Below are 19,310 nucleotides of genomic sequence, written 5' to 3'. Positions count from 1 at the left end.
TCCATTCTGGAAGAATCAACATTAGAAGAAAACAGACAGTTTTGGTCTTCATGCCCATTTAATCCTTTACTTCCCTGCTGAGACTGCCACAACAGTGCTAATTAACACTAATCTGTAATGGTGGTTTCTTTACTCAGAATGTCACCATGTTAAAACCTCTAATTCATTTAATAACGTCACCAAACAAGCAATTGAATACTGACAACTTTTGAGCAATGCCAAAGTGTGGCAGATGGAAACCACATGAATGGAAAATGAAAGGCTTGATATCACTGCACAAATAGGAACATGGTATAAGGTCCTCACTTAACACCAAATTTCACTTTCAGATGCACAGACCTCTCCCTTTCCTTTCTATGGGAGTTGTGTGCGTCTGAGAGCTTCTAGAGCTCTGCAATCCAGATTTAAAATCATCCCTGGGATGAAGCTACATTCATTTATTAATGATACTCCCTTTCCGTTTGCTAGCTTGATGTCTGTTCTCAGGTGACAGGTCTCCCTTCTCTTTTTCTTTACATCTATACACTTTATTCTCTGCCTGCTAAAGGAGAATGCCTAAGCCTTTCTACTTTTTTACTGGAACTCACTGTATCTTTAAAGCTTCTCAGAGCAAATAAGTCTTTGTCAGTTGTCTTCCTGGAGTTTATCCCAGAGAATGCCACCCATAAGGAAGTAGAAACTTCCAAATTAGGAACAACCTCTAAGGCAAGCCACACAGAGTTTATGTCTCATAAATTCTGTGCTGACAGGACTGCCGGCGGAAGTACTTCCCTCCACACAGTGCTGAATTACTTCCCTCCACACAGGATGCTGGTAGTAGAATAGAAATATATGGTAATTTTTTTATTTGCTTTAAAAATACGATTGCTTGTTAAACACACATATTTCAAGTTCTCCCACCCAGTCCTTGTTTGGCAGAGATCTGCTAACTGGGAATTCATAAAGAGGAAAAGAAAAATATTACATAAGCATTATTTAAAATCCATTACTAAGTTGATTGTATGTTAAAAAAAATCATTAAGAAAATGAATGTATACAAAAAATAAAACTAATAACCTCAAGTTGAAAACACACACACAATGCTGCACTGAGTCCTTAGAAATATGGACATCAGCATAAAAAACCCACCATGCCAAAAATCAAAATACTGCTTGAGGGGATGGTGGCCAGTAGCACCTCATTCCTACTATGTACACTGGCCTTGGACAAAGGGTTATAACCTGCTTTATTAAGATGGACAATTTTTTTAATTTCCATAAACTTTAAGGATTGTATACTGATCCTCATGTTCTACTTAAGAAGAGCCTTACTCTACAAGAACCTTTGACAAGTAATCCATTACCCAGCATGGATAAAAGCAGGTAGTATCAAGCCATTTGCATTTACATGATGGTTTGCATTTACCTTGTCACTGGGTTCATTTCTTATTTTGAATTTATATTATAATTCATGGCAAATATTTTCTATATTGATTTTATTATAAACAAGGAAGTTCAGCATTAGCATCTATTTCTAAATTGCAGCATGTTACTTGTATGAAGGGGAGAAAGGAGGACCTCGGCAATTATAGGCCAGTCAGTCTTACCTCGTTCCTTGGGAAGACCTTTGAGAAAATTATCAAGGAGCACATCTGCAAGGGCCCAGCCTGGGAGGTAATGCTCAGGGGCAACCAACATGGGTTCATTGAAGGCAGGTCCTGCCTAACTAACCTGGTTTCTTTTAATGATCAGGTCACAAAGTCCCTGGACGAGTGTGTTGGGGTAGATGTCGTCTTCCTGGACTTTAAGAAGGTCTTTGACATGGTTTCCTACCACATTCTCTTAAAAAAAATTAGGTGACTGCAGCATTGATGCCTACAGTCAGATGGATGGCAAATTGGCTAGATAGTCCCACCCAGAGAGTGGTGGACAGGTCATTTTCGACCTGGAGGCATGTGGGCAGTGGAATCCCCCAGGGCTCGGTCCTGGGGCCTGTACTGTTTATCTTTATTAGCGATCTGGATGTGTGTAATGTACGCTGTCCACATTCACTGATGACACCAACTTGTGGGGCGAGGTGAGCACGCCGGAGGGGAGGGACAGAATCCAGCTAGATCTAGACAGGTTACAGAGGTGGGCGGATGAGAATACGATAGAATTCAATGCAGAGAAGTACAAGGTGCTGCATCTATGGAGAAGGAACCAATAACACACCTATAGGCTAGGGAGATATCTTGGAGTCATTGTTGACTCCAGAATGAACATGAGCTGCCAATGCACGGAAGCGGTCAGTAAGGCTAACCACACATTGTTGGGCATCTACAGATGCTTCACAAGCAGGTCCAGGGGGGTGATCTTTCCCCTCTATGTGGCATTGGTCATGCCACAGTTGGAGTACTGCATTCAGTTCTGGGTGCTGCACTTTAAGAGGGATGTGGCTAGCACTGAGAGGGTCTCGTGGACTTTAAGAGGGATGTGGCTAGCACTGAGAGGGTCCAGAGGAGGGCCACTCGCATGGTCAAGGGGCAGCAGGGCAGGCACTACAAAGATGGACTAAAGGGCCTGAACCTATTCAGCCTCCACAAGAGAAGGCTGAGAAGGGATCTAGTGGCCATTTACAAATTCACCAGGGAGGACCAGCGGGAATTGGGGGACGCTCTGTTCCCCCAGGCACCACCCGGGGTTACTAGGAATAATGGCCACAAATTGTTAGAGAGACAGATCAGGCTGGACATCGGGAGACACTACTTTACAGTTGGGGCTGCCAGGCTCTGGAATGGGCTCCCAAGTGAGGTGGTGCTCTCTCCTACCTTGGGGGTCTTCAAGAGGAGGCTGGACAGATATTTGGCTGGGGTGATATGAACGGGGCAGGAGGTCAGACCTGATGATCTGTTTAGGTCCCTTCTAACCCTAAGCACTATGATACTATGCATGCACAAAAAATAACTGAAAACCAGAATTCATCCATAGTACTATACATGAGCTTTTCCCTAAAAATGTATTACCCTAGGGAACAAAAATAATGCAAAATAAGGTTTGTGATCATTAATATAAAATTACATAGGGACATTTCATTCTTTTTTTAATTCTAGACATGTAAAACCATTTTCAGGCTGAGTCAAGTATCAATGTGCATCTTTGTGTGTTATCTGTTCTTTTTATGCCATACAGAGAAAGGGTGGAACATACCGTCTCACACGTAATTTATAAGGAAAAATGTTGGGTTGGTTTTTTACAAAAGCAGGACACAAGATTTAAAGAATGCATGTAAGTTCTTAAATAGTATACCGATACCTCTATTTACTTAATCCAGTCTCTAAAATTTTTCTAGTGGACTTGGTCAAGGGGAGGAACAGGACAAAGAACCTTTGTAAATATCAAGAGGCAAGATCCCAAAAAGCAAATTGATATGAAGGAATATAGCAGTCATGCCTTTTTAGAACAAGAAGAACAATTTGAAAAATGTACTTCATGGCAAACGCACTGTCACTTCAGATATTCCCAAGAACAGGTATGAGACAAGAGTAGTGAATAATCTTGGGAAATGCCTATTGCGAGACTGAGCAGTCTTTTCTGACCCCACTTTCTATTAAACAATTTATCACTAAGAAAATATCTGGGGGAAAACAAGCAGAAATGGCACATACACCTAAATGATAAACTGCATGAAGAGGTGAAAATACTTTGATTGCTTGTAAGTAAAAAGGTGCAATTTAAAGTGCTGTGACAATCTGAGTCTGGTTTGAAGCTGAATTCATGTTTCACTGCGCTGGTCGGCAGGGGGTGAGTGTCACAGAAGAGGGAACGGTTCTCAGGTAAGGAAGAGGAAGCATGTATCATTCCATTTCCTTACCCCTGATATTAACAAACTACTGGCGCATGTTCTGGCCATTCTGACTACTTCCAAAAGATTGAGTGACTTGCCCAAGTCAAACAGGAAGTTTGTGGTTGATCTAGGAATTGAATCCAGAACTCCTAAATTCAAGTTCTGTTTGTTATCCATAACTGCATCCTTTCCTTTGCAGTTAATTGCAGAGGTGAGGAGTGCTTCAGACATATCCCAACTTCAGACTCCTCCCAACATTGAGAAAAAGTTGAGTGGATGGAAGTAGAAGCATTCAAGAGAGAGATACTGAAAATGGAGGGATCCCAAAAATATTCCTTCCAAATCCCCAAGGCATAAATGTGTTTTTCCCTTAAGCATGCATGTGATAGACATTCTGTAATTAATGTTATTTACATTAGAAAGTAACAATAAGAACGTGCGCACACTGTGACACACCAAGAGAAAGAAAATGTTTGCATATGCTAATAGTTTCCATTTAAGGATCATGTCTCTAACACCTGATAGAATATGCTTCTAAAGCAGTGCACCAATCCTGGAAAGAAAAAAAAAAAAAGAGCTAGGAAAGCTGCGCATTCAATAGGAATGTAGGTGTAGTTGTGAGTGCAAGTATGAATCTCACTAACAAGAAAGTAAAAGATTACCACACTATGAATATTCTTGAAAAATAAAGCAATTTCTTCACATATTAATATACACTGCATATGCTGTCTGACCAGACCTGCCTGCAATTTTGTCTTGAAAAACATTACTCTAAATATATAAAGCAAATATCTCGGGAGGAGGCAGCTCTAAAGTGTAAAAAGATCTGACGGTTCTACTTTTTTCCGCTCCAACTAAATGACATTTTCCTACCGAAATTACTACATTCTTATGATACATTATTTAAGTCTACAAACAGTAGGATGGCTTTTGCAAGTCAGAGGGGATGGTTTGTGATCTAATCATCAGGTATGGAATAGCTTGCCTTCCTGGAACTATAAATCCCAATAGAGTTGGCTCCACCTCCTAGACATATTAAACTGAGCACCATTTAAATTACTGGTAAGTGTTTTGGATAAGGTGTTAGCATTGGAGGCCCCATTTGCTCTATTTAGTACTAAAGAACTTACATACATATAGGGATTTTTCCATATATCTATTATTTAAGTCAATCTATTTATTTGTAACATGGACACTTTCTTAAAACAATGTATTCATTTTTCACATTAGCCTACTTTGTCTTTAAAGGAGAAAACAAGCACTGCTTCACTAAAGATTGCCTGCATTATCATGTAATATGCAATATAATGAATTTTGTATGTGAAATAATATTTGCCAAAATCAAAATTGACCTATTCTTATCAGCAATGATCTATATTTTGATAGAGCTCAAGAGGAATACCAGAGTACTTTATAAACCAAATATAATGTTCAAAATTATTTTCTCCATTCAGGAACTGCAGCCACCAATGAGGTGAGATCCAACTCTGCATAATTGTTTAGAGAAGAAATTTAGGAATATGTTATCCACTTGAAAATACTAGTCAAATTTTATGTAACCAGAATCTAATTATCCCAATTAGGTCCTGATTCTAGACCACTCCTGTCAATGGGAGCATTGCCATTGACCTCAATCAGCACAGACTTAAGAATTTAGCCAAGACATTCAACACACTGCCTCTCATGAAAAATATAATGGGGTCATTAATGAGTTTCAATCTTCTATTTCATTTAAAAAGAAAGCATCTTCAGCAGCCTGTGCCACTTAACACCATGATGGGCTATTGGTTCAGTACTGACACAGGATGTAAAATGCAGACCATTAAAGTCTCCAACTCAGCATTCTTCAGGCTAACTAAAAAGGCTCAGAAAAAACACACACATGCTAAAATAATTACACCACTCCCCTGTAGATAAGTTTTCCCATCTAAATGTTGACATAGATGGTACTTTGCTTAAGTTATGAAATCATAATTCAAGGTTATATGGCTGAAAGATGTACACACAAGATGAACATAGTCAAAGCCCTAAAATCCCTCCTACTAATTTGAAAAACATCATACATCTCTTAAACGGCCTAGCACAGGGCATCTTCCAGCCATTTAAATCATTACTGCTCTTTCCAGGAGACTACTCTATTGGAACATGTTAGGGAATAGCATACTAGTGACCCTGTATGCTGTGTTTTATTTTATTTTATTAAATGCAGCAGACATTTCATGCTACAAATGTAATAACAATATGAAACTCAACCAAGTAGCTTAAAAAAATAATCTTGGAAGGACCGTTTCAGCTCTGACATACAGCAATACCGACCTAATGACATCAGAATAAAAATACAGCCTTTATAAATGTGAGCATTTAAAACATCTAATCTAAGATACTTTGGGTTTTTTTTTCAAATTTCACAGTAGGTCACAAGCTGGTCCAAAATTCATACATTTAGGAAATGTGCTTCTAAAGACATTTGAAAGGAAGTAAATCTGAAATCCATAAATATTTAGCTATATTTTTAGCAGAAAATCTATTTTCAGATGCTAAGAGGCTTTATATATTCATCTTAATGAAAAACCAAAGAGACAAAAGAAAAATTAAATATATATCCGTCACACTTCTTATTGGTGGCTGAAGAATCATTACTACTCTACAAAAGAGAAAATAATCTGAAACACCCAAGCAAGGGAAGAAATTGCCACTGAATAAAGTAAATTTCCCCCTAAATCTCTATAGAAAACTGAAAACTGTCACTTGTTGCAATTCACTTCTTTTGAAAAAACTTAGGGGAGAGAAAAAATGACCACAGATGTCAATTAACTTTGTTAGGAAGTATAGATTAACAAAGTCATCACCCAACATAATATCCACTGAATTTCAGTTAACTGTTGTCTGAGTGACCTGCCTGAAATTCCAATAGCTAAATGCTGAGCTTAATTTGTAGCTGTTTTAAAGCAACAGCAATTTGGGATAGTTGCAGAATAGTCATAACAATAGTGTTAGGGTATTCAAATTTGGAAGGGAAGGGACTTATGGAAATCCCTCTCCCTAATTAAATCAGAGAACGAGGGTTTGAAGTGGTAAATAATAAATCACAAAGAATCCTCAATCTGGTTGTCAAGGAAACCACTATGCCTCTGCCATAATTGCTGTGAGCCCAATCTTGCCCTTTTTGACACCAAGCCTTATCATGCATTCTGGTCAGAGACTGAGAAAGTGGCTTTTCTATTCCTCTCAGGCAATCATGTAACATGCATTGAGCTTGACTGAACAGGGCCATACTACCACACAAACGTTGCATTCAATGCCATCCCTTTTCTATCTGTAGACAGTAATTAACTAGTAAGCTCCAGTATATTCCTATCAACCCTTAGATCAGAAATGGGTCTGAACTACTTGATGGTTCTTTGGAAGATCTCAGCAGCTGTGTTTACTAGAAAGCTCTCCTTAATTTATTGTTGGTTATCTTGGCCTGTCACAAGTCCTGGGAATCTTCAGTTTCTCAGCGTCTCTGAGCAACTTCTCCTGGAAGAAGAGAGTAAGCTTTGATGTTAGTAGTAAGGAAGTCTGATATATGATTATGAATAAGATGAGCGGGAAAAGTGAAGCACATACATCACAGAAAGTAGTATCATAACCCAATAGATGTTAAACTGAACTTGATGTCATGTTATTTGGGAGGCTCGTTGTATGGGCTCTCTCTCTTTCCTCTATTAGTGTCACTTTTTATGGAAGTAAGTAAGTATCAGAATAAGTAGCTAACTTGGGCTGTTCTTCTCCTTCAGACAGAGTCAACACATCACTGGGATTGGCCAACTGGAGTAGCAGCAGTTCCAGCAGCACCAAGTGCCTGTGTCTGGAAAAAATATAGGTCCTCATGTTCCAAGATTCTTTGTAGTAGCTTCCAGAGGAAGCACCATACCTTTCCAAAGAGAAGAAATTCCAATACTACTACTTGCTAGAGATGCACCAATATATCAGTCCATATCAGACCAGCACCAATAAAAGGAAAATTGATAGCATCAATAACTGGCTTTTTTTTGGCCAATGGAAAATGTCACTGATACATGCCACATGCATGCATACAGCCGCAGCATACACACAGCCAGGACTCCAGCCTGGCAGCTTTGAGAGTAGCATCCAGCAGGTAAGTCTGTGGGAGGGAAGGAGCGTGGGGAGGGGCAAATCAAGGCCCCCATGGTGAGGGAGTGGGGTTAGGACAAGGGCAGGGGCAGGGGCAGGCACTGCCCAGCCAGGGCAGGACAGGGTGGGGGATGGAGCTGCAGGTGGCTCGTTCGGAGGGTGCAGTGGGGACAGGGAGAGAGGGCGGCTCCATGCCACTGTATGCACCCCTGGGGGAGGCATGGGGGGCATGTTCACCCCAGATTTGTGGACAGGGCAGGGGTGCACTGCCCGCTGTGGGCCAGGGGCTGCACCAGCCTCTTCCCAGCAGGGGGGCTGGGCCAGGGTGGAGTGGGCAGCAGCAGCACTGGGAAGGGTCTATGGGGTAGACTACATCCACCCCAAAATTTGCCGTAGCACGCCCTCCCACCCACCCCAAGTGTAGCCCCGGCCCAGCCTCCCCACCAGGAAAAGGCTGGCGCAGCACCTGGCCTTGCAGCAGGCAGACCACCTTTGCCCTGCACATAGATCCAGGGGTCACAGGCCCCCCATGCCTTTCCCAGGATTGCGCACAGCAGTGGGGAGCTGCCCCCCACAACTCTTCCCCATCGCACCCTCTAGACAAACCACTTGCGACTGTCCCGTACCCCACCTGTGTAGTGCCTGTCCCTGCCCCGGACACATTCTGGATATTTGGGAGGACAAAGGATCTTGTCTAGGAATCAAAGATACAGAGAGAGAGAGAGAAAAGTTGGAGGGGGAATATATATATATATATATATATGGAACACTTATGACTCTTCTGCACTTTCTGCATTGATACCATTTGTTTGTACTTCTCTTACCCAAGTTGTCTCCTCTCGTACCAGTTATCAACCCTAACCCTTTATTATCCTCTGCTTATCATACTCCTTATTCCTTTTCAATTTCTGTTCCTTCAATGTCTTTCTCCTTTCATGCTCTCCTCTGTCACCACAGCAAACTCTCCCTTCTCCCTCAATCTAATCCTAAAGACCAACCACCAAAAAATTTGAAGGGAGAAACAAAAAGCTTGGGGAGTGGAGGAAAAAAAACCCAACAAGCCTATATGTGGGATACAGTTTTGGTATGGAATTTGGGCATTACCATAATATAATTACAGATAACAAGTAGATTATTACATTGTTTTGTCTTATTTTACTGTAATTTTAGTTTTTACCTATTGATTTCCATGTAAAAATTGGCATAATATATACAAAGAATGTCATAATTAACTTACTCCCCCTTCAAAATGCTGTGATATAACTACATGTTGACAGCCACTTCCTTTTGTCCACTTCCTTGTTTATTTAGCTCTACCAACTGCGATATTTTGTTTGTTGGCTGTGCCAACTATCTAAAGATAACATATGGCACAAAGCACACATTTTTTTGGTACTGTACAGTAAGTATTCCAACACAATTACTGATACTAGGAACATTGAGTTACTTTAATTAACAGATTTGTAAGCCAGTGAGGCATGCACATTATAAGGAGGAGTAAAAGCTGGTTCCAAAGCAGGCTTCAAAAGGAACCCGTCCACATTGTGTGGCTAAAGAAAACATAGTAAGTTATCCCAGTAAATGCCAGTCAGTTGTAGATAGCAGAACTCAACAAATTAATTCCACATCTCTTGCATGGTTGCCCACTGTCCTGAGTTGGTGTGACAGGTTATATCTTTAACCTTTGTCTGTAGAACAGTTGAAACTAAAACAGTATGTTTGCCTGAAGTTCTTTAATTAAACCTACTAGGAGCTACTGCTAAGGGTGCCAAAGTTGCCACACCTGCTGCTCTTTACTATCTTCCTGTCTTACCTGATTGTTTCATCAAAACAGAACTCAATCCAAATGACTCCCACCCATCATAGCAACTGTTGCTTATATTGGAAGAACAATTCCCCATCTATTAGAAAACTTTAAATTCAGCCTCCCTGTTTAAGAAGTGTGAGTGACCATGATTAAATCATAGTTAATTGTAAGTACTATTATTTGCATCATTGGATGAACCCCTAAAATTCAACACCCATAAACTTCACAAAATTAAGACAAATCAAACTTTACAATATAAGAGGTCACCCAAAGAACATTTTCAAGCATGCTTTTACAGTACATGCCTTCGCATCAATGGTAGAAGATGCAACGGTCTTTGCCTTAATTTTATAGCTAATTTAGCATGGCACAGCATTACCCACTATCTTATTCTAATTAGAAAAAATAGTATGGATTTCTTATTCTTAATGATTGGAGATGTTTCCTCTGGCATCTCTAAACCAATAATTGTAGATGCCAGGGAGGGTAATGGATAATGGATAGATCACTCTACATCTATCCAGTTCAATTCTCTCTCTAGCCACTTCTGGAAAGAGGATACTGATCTAGATGAACTACTGGTCTGACACAGGATGGAACATCTTATGTTCTTTATTTTTGTGTCTTTTCCTTTATTTTAGATATTAACTCAACTTTCTTCTTTTTTTTTTCTCTTCTTCCAAGTTTTACAATCCATTAGTATCACACTAGGTGTCATCTGATTGGCTTTCCCAGTAACATAATGCACTATTACAGGGAGTTTCATACCCTGCCCTTCAAAATTCACTGTGAAAAAATTCTCATCTTCTCCTCTTGGTAGGAAGCCCTTCTATCCTAGTACTTCTTAATCTGAACTGTTTTCCAGGTGGTCAGTTTGATTTGTCAATGCTTTAGAATTTTAAGTATCATATTCTCTGTTAGAATATCCTTGTATCCATCAATCATCATTTGCAGGCTCTTGGTTTTTCAACTAGTTTCTGCAATCCTGAGCAGAAGTGTTCAAACTTCTTATACATTTGAAAATTTACTTCCTGAATTGTATCTAACCCTTTACTAATATTCACCGAGTTTTTAGCAAGCATTACATTATTTGATAAGACAACCTCATAACCCGTGTTCACCAAAGCAGACAGGTCTGTCTTCTAACTGACATGAACCTCATAGTAAAATATACAGGATCTCTCTACTACTTCTATTTTCTGAAATGCAATCGCTCTCTCTCATATAACAATAAGCAGAAACAACCAGTTAAAAATGATAATAGAGTAGCTCAGATAGTTTTGGTAAAGTAATATCTGCTATATCATCTTTGCCCAGTTCACTATAGCTTTCTCCTATGAAACTGAAGTAATGATATAAAAACACCTTTTTGTTCCAAATTACATACAATTCATGAAAACAACTACTGAAAACAGAACAAAGACAAAAATTGAAGATGCTCTGGGACAGACTGGGCTCAGATGTTAAATTTACTGGCAGCTCATCTACCAGGCCTTTTATTAGGAGTTTTGGAAGAGATAATCACTTGTTGCAAACAAACCCCCAAATAGCAATAAACAGTATTCCCCTTCATGAAAATGAAATGCACTTTATACTGAGGAAAGAATTCTGAAGGCATAATTGACATGTTTCTTTTTGAACTCTACTTCTAGCGGCTCCAATGGAATCAGAAATAATTTTGTAATCCCCCATTCAAAGCAAAAAACAAACAAATACAAGTGTTTAATATCAAATTAAACATAACAATGGTAACAGGCATTATTTGGATAACTGCATACCATTGATAATGGTACCACTGCTACACAACAAAAAGAGTTTCTTTCTTTATGTCGATTTTACAATAAACCAAACTGCAATCCTTCTGAAGAAGGATTCTTTAGTTCTAAAGTTATTTCTGAACTTTATTTGAATGCCTCCTCTGGTTCTTAGGATGCACTCTATTCCTGCTTGGAAAAATCAACTCCACGTAGGTCCACACTGTACCAACTATAGCATTTTCAAAGCACCTAAGGAATAAGCTGATGTTACCTCATAGTCAGCTACTGACACTCCCAACATCTTATTCTCCCTCTGTGTGGGTGATAAATAATCCATACTTCAGCCTGTGGCCAAAGAAGTAACCATCGCAGCCACTGCCAAATCGATTAAAGTCGTGTCCAACAGGGGTTGCTAGAACTAGAACACAGTACCCTTTTACACTACACTAAAAATCTAGTTTATTACTGATATGAAATACCATTGTGCCTGCTAGGTTTCATCTCAGAAACGCAAGAAGATGTTAATTTTGGGTCCCCAAATTACTCCCACATAAGTATACAAAAGAAACCAGTCAGTCACAACCAGAATGATTCAGTGAATTTGCTCTAAAACATTTACAATTTTCTCATATGCTCTTTGTGTGTTTCACCAAGTGGCCTTGACTAAGTGCGATTTAGAAAACAAAAAAAGTTACGTTGTGAATTAAGACTGCTTCAAATAAAATCTACTGTGACCACACTGCATATTAACATGGCAAGCACTCACAAAATGTCTTTTCAAGGAAAGAAATATATTCTTTGTGTGTTCAAGTATAGGGCTATAAACCATATGAGACACTATTTATTTCAAATTTCCCATGATGCCATTTACTCTAGCTTTTAACCTTTTATGTGACATTGAGCTATTTTATAATCATAAAATGGTAGAAAAAAGACCTGTTAATTTGAAAGGGACACATTACAACATCTCTCCCTGGCACTATAATATTTTAATTTCTTTTTTCAAGACAAACCAGTTGGAAAGTGACCATCTGCTAGTGTGTTAGTACTATTCAAGTAAAGTAATGAACAAAATGTCCTCCTCTTCCAGCAAGAATAAGTCCATTAACTGAAAGGAATTCGGGAAACAAACATGAGGGTAGCAGATTGATTTACCACAAAGCAGTCTCCATTTCTTTAATTATTGTTACATCTACTAACGACAAAGATAATGAGACAAAACTGAGTATTTCTGGACATTATGGACCACACAACAAGTCATCTGAATTAGCAGAAATTAAATGAAATGATCATAATTGAACTTCACATGAATCTTGTGCTCTTTTGACTGTTAATCCACATGCAAATGCATTTTGTATACAAATAAAAACAAGTTCTATTCTATACTTCAAACTGTATAATACAATTTGAATACAGGGCAAAGTATCATGATCGAAACAACTGACAGATCTAGATTTATTTTAGACTTATGATTTTTGATATTTCAAAGTTGCTGATGATATGTTACAGAAGGAAAAAGACTTCTTTCCCGGATACGCAGTCAAGGTATAGCACCTAGAACAATGAAACCCCTTCCTGATTGGCACTAGATTATATTACAAAAATAATTAGCTATTATAATTTTTGTACATACTGTTCCTGTACAACAGAAAGTGTACAAACATGTTTTCTGAGCAACTTTCTATACTGTTGCAGTGTCATAGACATGATGGTCCATGAAATGTGAGAAAAGGAGGGTTTGTTTAGTAATATATTTTACAGGATCAACTATAAATCTGGGAAGAAGGTTAGACAATTTTTCAGGAACAAAGTATTCTTCCTGAGGTCTGGAAAAAAAAACAAATACAGCCTAAACTAAACATTTTGGCGAACAATTACTTTTGCTTAACCCCATTATATAAATGAAACTAGTCACATAAGGAGGGAAGTGGGCAATAAACATTTGGAACAAACACAAGTTATCAGATGTAGTTATAGACCACATTAACTTTTCTCTGCAGATATATTGCAAAGTAAAAAAAAAAAAAATAAAGAAATCATAGGTACTTTTTTTTAAAAGATATTTGACTATATAAAATCTGCATTTTATAAAGTGATTTCTACCTAAAAAAGCAGTAACTGAGGGTATATATAGGACTGCATACTAGCAGTGTAGTATTTGGTTGTTACCAATAGTTAATTCAGAAGTGATTTTAGAAGCAAATTGATCTTTCTGAATAGCCATTAACGATGTGACAGTCACATCAATTTGCCCTATAAATTGGTCTCATGGCTTCCTTTATTTTTATTTATAAATTTCATAACAGCAATAAGACATTTTATGCAGTGTATTTCTCAGGGAATACTGCACTTATGGGACTATTAAAGTCACACTGTCTTCACCCTTTAAAACATTACACAAAGTATAATAAATACTGAGAAATGTTCTGCCTATTGTGTCTTCTTCTTAAACAGCTTTGTCCCAAGTAAGTCTCTCACCCTTTTCACTTCAATTTCTTTTCTTCCAAAGTCTCTTTATCAGTTTTGCTTAAAAAGTTACATCAATTGGTCAGAATGGTTTCATCTGGAAATAAATAAAGTGTACTGGTTCGGTTGTACAGGCTAAAATTATGCATAAATAAAATTACAAAAAAATATGATAAAATAGTGTTTAAACACTACTCATCATCAACCACAATTTTGCTATTCAGTGGAAATAGGAGCAATTCTTTCTGACATCTTTCACTTCCAGTAATAAACCTAGTCTGTCAATGATCAGCATTCTGATTCCCTCTCAAACACGTGGTGCCAATGGACTATACCTTAAAACAGAATTCCACATATGACTTTTACTGACTTCATAGCATCTGATGATGCTATTGCCTGCAAAAGCTTCCGCACCTCTGAATGAGTTTGTCTCTAATAGCTGCCATGCTTCTACCTGACTTCAGACTAACACTTCTGTCTACTGAATTCAGCTGTAGAAACTCTGTAGAGACACAGGATATATCATTAACTACATCTTTAGCAATTCTCCATGCCACTATCCAAGATGCAAAATTGATTAATGTAATTGTCCAAGATATTAACCATTCAATTACAGAGGCCAAGAAGAAAAAATAATTATTATAAATATGCCATTGAGAAATTTCATAATGTGCATCCATTTCAGTTTTTCACTGTGTAAAATACAGCCAGTCAAAAAGAAGGCACATGCCAGACAATATCAGAAGTGCATCTTATTGCAAAAGCATAATTATTGGTTCTTTACTAGGCTCTTATTCTTCTGTAAATGGAAAACAACGTATATCCTTTTTGCCAATATGCACATTTATGGTCTCTCATCAATACCTAATCAGTTGAAAAAAGTTATGCTGTTTAAGAAGACTTTAAAAACACATATTTCTGTCTTGACCTCATGCCTACTTTCTCCTTCAGGCAAACCAATTTTAAAACCAGGGTAACACTAGAGGATGAGCATTGTTGGGGAGTTGCTCACTGTGCCTGTCATACCCCGTTAATGCAACTTTGATTTGCCTTTGTTCTGACAGTAGCAAACAGCTGCTTGTAAATGAGCCACAGTCCCTGGGCTGCCTCCCATTATTCCACACTTTTGTTTGACAAGGTCACTTGCTGTGGGGATTTTGGGGAGAAAGAGTATGCAGCCTATAGAATTAGAGTTAAACCACAGGCAACCCAGCTTGAATGCTCTTATTTTTTTTTCATAGTACCAGCAAAGCAAGAATAACAAAGAGAAAATCTTTTGCTCTGTGAGCAAGTCAAACTTTTTTCTTTAGTGTTGATTTCATAATCCTAAAACTATCTTATAAAAAGCCAGTCATGTTTCCATAAATCCCCTTTCATTCAAATCTGTATGGAAGTTATATAAAAGATGGATTTAATTACAAAACAGGATTAACAAAACCCAGATTAATATTATATTGTTCATCCAGTAACATAATAGAATATGAAACAATGTGACTCCAGCTAAGAGAAACCATAACAAACACTGTACAAACATACTAAAAACAAATCTGAAAGGTTTATGCCAGTTTCTGTGGGAGGGTTTATTTCCATTTTAAGCCAATTTTAAAGGCAGAGGAACTAGTCCTCCAGTAATAAAAAGCATCTCATAAGCAAAATGTTATTGTCCAAGTTGTTCTTTTAATGAATAGGAAACACACATATACACATACACAGCTCCAAGCTATCTAGTTTTATACCCTGTTATTAAAATGTAGAGTCAATATGCATCCAAAGCCACTGAGGAGTTACTGATGCTATGAAATCATCCCCATCTTTGATTTTTCATCTTGACCTGTGATCTCAAGGAGAGTGAAATCTGTCGTTAGGATGCCCCATCCCTTTGCGCCAATTGTTGCTTTTGAAGCCAGGAATGAACAGGGAACAAATGGCCAATATCCAAAGCAATGGCTGATATGATGGGAGGAGACGGCTTGTGGCAGTTTTCAACTCTGAATGAATCACAGAGTAGTGTTCTCAAAATGTATGAGTGCAGAAGGAAGAGTGCTACCTTAAGAAAAAAGAAACTGAAAGATTTTCCAAGGAGGGTCAATGAAAACAACAAATGGAAATCAGTCTTAAAGCCCTTCTATAGCTGCCACCTGTCCTATTCCAAAGGGATATTCCCAATTGTTCTATTCTCTCTCATCAGCCTGCTCCCAGCCACTTGTGTCCAAAACAGTTTTTTTTCCAAGCCACTAGAAGAATGTCAGATGTGCATATTCAAGGAATATACGTGATACTTACCAAAAATATATTGCCTCTTCATTAAAAGTAAAAATGCCAAGCAACTGACATTTTCGCAAACTTTGACAAAATCTGACAAAACAATGCATGTAATTCACAATTTTTATGACCTCTTTCATAGAAAAGTGAAGAAACTGGCAGGGAATTCTAAATAAATTCTCCTTGCGTCCCCCCTCCGCAGTCTCAGAATACTGAAAGAGGAAGATTATGTTTACAACCGCGGGAAAGTCAGCATTTTAGGCTCTTTCTTGTTTCAACTAATCCAGCTTATCTCAATAGTCATTTATGTTCAGATAAAGCAGTCTTTCCAAATTCCAATCAGAACAACTTCTTTACTGTCAAATAACATTTACACAATACTTATTTAGTGACATATCTTAAATAGTGCATATTTCAACTGAACTACATTTGAATTATCCAGTGTCAACAAATATCAAACAACAAAAACAGCCTAATGTTAACCTATCATGACAGCTCTAAGTTTTCAACAAGGTACGCTGAACGCATTCTAGTAGAGTTCACTATTGGAGAACAGGACAGGAGGTTATCAGCCTTATTTGTATTCAAAGGCAGGCAAATCACTAATACTCATTTATATCCTTCCATCTTCCTTACTGCATGTCAGCAGCAGGTGGTCCATCAATGTTATCTTTGAAATAAGTAGACGATTTAAAATACATCCAACTTTCAATAAAGACCCTAAATTATAAAACAGGCCCTGAGCCCTAACTTTCATATTTTTTGTGTAGGCTGGAATATACCATGAATAAACACAGTGCTTGCTTGGTGCTCATTTTAATCTACATTGCAAAAACAGGTTTTATGTTATAAATTTATGAGATGAGATGGAGAAATATAGTGGAGAGGGACATGAGAGAGGAGGAGTTGAGAAGAAGATACATACGACTGAAGCTGGTAGAGAGCCAAGATCTGCAACAGTGACCCCGTTGTATAGGACAAGTGAGGGAAGAAGATAGTATATATTTAGTCATCTTAACCTACACTTTAGCAATGAGAGATGAATATCTGTTCCAGATATGATCATGCAATCATGATCATGATACGTTTAAGTGACAGTAGCCAATTTCCTCTTTTACTGGCATACATCTGGAATAAAATTCCCCTGAACTGCTACCAGACCCTGCACTGCTCTTGCTCCTGCTGCTGCCACCAGACCCCACACTGCTGCCACCACTGCTGTTGTAGCCACTGCAGCAACCCTCATGCCCTAGATTAGATCTGGCCTGCAAGAAGCACTGCAGTCCGGATCTAGTCCAGAGCCCCAGGTAAGTTTGACACCCCTGACATAAGTGTATTCTCCTTTCTATAATGTCGTAACTCTTGTTACTGATCATTTATACCTGTTTTCATTTCAGGCACACCCAGGGAGAAAAGTACAATAATACACTTGTGACAGACATGGGCCAGGCCAGACCAGACAAAGAATAGCAGCAAAAGCTAAGGAATTCTGGAATATGGCAGTCTCTTAGTAAGCGTGGCTTACTAAGGTAGCAATATGTATTAATTTAAATCCAAGGGATTTGGATTGCTGATTCTGATCTTGATTTAGATTACCTGAATGACTACTTAAACTAGTGAAAAAAAAGGTAGATGGCACAGGATTCCAGGCTTTGATTCAGGCAAGAGTCAAATTTCAGTGCTGCTGGGGCCTAACAAGGAGTACAAATAAGAATTAAAAACAATTAAATGAAACAATATAAAATATAGCTTTTTTTTTTTTTTTTTTTTTTTTTTTTTTTAAACACTAACAAGAAGGATGCACCATTTATATATATTTGTTTTTAGCAGTTTTCTAGTTTACCATGAATTGATTCATATTCTTAATTTCTATTGTTTTGTTACATGGTGCATTTTTTTACCAAATTATTTTTAGTATTTAATCATGGTCTGTATCTAATTTTCTTTCTAACTTGAAGGAAATTAGAATTCAATTAAAATGCACAAAAGTAGAATTTTTTTTAATTAGTTGCATGTCACTAAGTAATATTTTTTCTTTTTTTTAGTCTTATCATATTTTTCATGTATATCTGCTTTATCTGAAGTAACTTCTCTAGAACAGTCACCGTGCCCTTTAACACTAATTTTAGAATTAGTAGAGATTTTAGGGAAGGCTTCCTTTATTAATACGTTTAGTACTCTTATACATTTTTATTCATATATGGGAAGCAGGGGTAGTTTTCCAAGTTATTTCAACTCCCCATTGGTTTATCAGCTTTGGATGACAGTATCATTGAGCCGAATCAACTGACATGAAGAAAGAATCATTGCAGCACATGCAGAAAAAGGTTTTTGCTGTCAAAAGCTAGTTTAGCGCATCAAATAACTCTGATTCCAGCTACTTTTCCTGTGACTTTCAGTGGTTTGGCTTTCTTTAAAATTTCAGCAGCAAATATGTACTGCCTGATATTATTTTTAAATTTAAACTATTCCAAAAGATGGGAATGAGTTTAGGCCTTAAACATTTAAATGACAAATCAATGCTTTCTGAACAAAACAAAAAATATGTATTAATATTCAAATTATCCAACTGAAATAACAATCTAATTTAAATTATAAAAATATAATCTTTTTTATTTTTAAATCTATTTAATCTATTTTTCCCTTTCCTACAGCTGACAGAAATATGGTAGATGTCATTCTAGGGATCAGGTCTCTTTTAGGGGACTTCCATGGAGGGCAAGTGGGTCTGTGGTCAAGACAAAACAGAGATTAATAAATTCTATTTCCTTCCCACTTGCCCACCCACAGCCTTGGAGGTGTGGTTCTTAATAGTACATGCATCCTTAATTAGTGGGGACTAAAAATAAATTAATCAATTCTGTCAGCATTCCAGGATGGAGATATAAGTACTCCATATTTCTTCCCTACCCATGCAGTGTAGATTTAATAACACAAAACACCTGTCTGTGGGATGGGGCAGTTCACAGTAAAATCTGTATCTCTTCTCATCTCCCAGCTTTGGGAAAGGGGGTCAATTTTTTTTGCATTCACCCTTACTGAAGATAACTTGGTATACTGTATGCATTGTGGTATTA

General features: G+C 37.8%; 1 protein-coding gene across 19 annotated transcripts in view; it reads right to left on the bottom strand.

The window, feature by feature from the left end:
- The window catches only part of ADGRL2 (adhesion G protein-coupled receptor L2), a 203,627-nt gene that overhangs the window by 114,657 nt on the left and 69,660 nt on the right, over positions 1-19,310 (bottom strand). The gene's annotated exons all lie outside the window — the stretch shown is intronic.

The sequence above is a fragment of the Alligator sinensis genome, unplaced genomic scaffold (assembly GCF_000455745.1).
Source record: "Alligator sinensis unplaced genomic scaffold, ASM45574v1 scaffold952_1, whole genome shotgun sequence".
Taxonomy (NCBI): Eukaryota; Metazoa; Chordata; order Crocodylia; family Alligatoridae; genus Alligator; species Alligator sinensis.
The sequence above is the reverse complement of the archived record's forward strand: the minus strand, read 5'-3'. Positions and strand labels throughout refer to the sequence as shown.